The 704-nt window shown below is 43.5% G+C and overlaps 1 protein-coding gene across 1 annotated transcript in view; it reads right to left on the reverse strand.

The window, feature by feature from the left end:
- LOC119585258 overlaps window positions 1-368 on the reverse strand; it is a gene marked incomplete in the record, with an annotated part of 14895 nt that extends 14527 nt beyond the window's left edge. The window contains 1 exon segment of the mRNA XM_037933926.1: window positions 324-368.
- Between the last annotated feature and the right edge of the window lie 336 nt (window positions 369-704).

Raw genomic sequence — 704 nt, forward strand, 5'->3', positions numbered from 1 at the left:
CCTGTTAAGATCACTCCAATCAGCTCCGTACTTCCTACTTGCAAGCCTCACACAAAGCCACGCTCTTCTCTCCGGGGAAAAAAAAGGCAGACTCCGAAGAGAAAAAAATTAATCCTCCCGAATAAATGACATTTGGAGCTTAGGCCTATGGCAGTCTACGGGAGAGCTCAGTATCGATTAATCCCAAGACTGCCCATATGCTGAGCTCTTCTGCGCTACTCTCCACTGGGCCACAAAACCATTCCTAAAGAAGTGCATGCTGAGAGAAATGGCGTTAAGGGGAATGAAAGGAGGATATAAGGCGTTATATGGGGGCCTCTCACCAATAAGTCATCGCCGCCGCGACTTTGTTTACGTTCTGCCGAGCGAGGAAGAAAACGGGAACGAGCGGGGGAGGAAGAAAACGGGAATTAGCGGGAAAGAGAGAAAACGAGTACAAGGGATGGAGAATATTGAGGGGTAACTACTTTAATTTTCATAATAATCTAATTTTCATGATGTGTGTTTTGGATTTTGGCTACTGTGGATATGCAGTAGTGTATGAATGTAAATCAATTAATGGAATTGATTCGAATGCTAGAATGGCGATATGGCAGTTTTACGTGTAGGATTAAGCGTAAAAGAAAAATTGTCTCTAGTTTACGATGCAAAATATGATAGAGCACGTCAGTTCACTACAGATATCTTGCATCACCAAAGCCTTG

Source organism: Penaeus monodon, chromosome 19 (genome assembly GCF_015228065.2).
Source record: "Penaeus monodon isolate SGIC_2016 chromosome 19, NSTDA_Pmon_1, whole genome shotgun sequence".
In the NCBI taxonomy this organism is placed as follows: Eukaryota; Metazoa; Arthropoda; class Malacostraca; order Decapoda; family Penaeidae; genus Penaeus; species Penaeus monodon.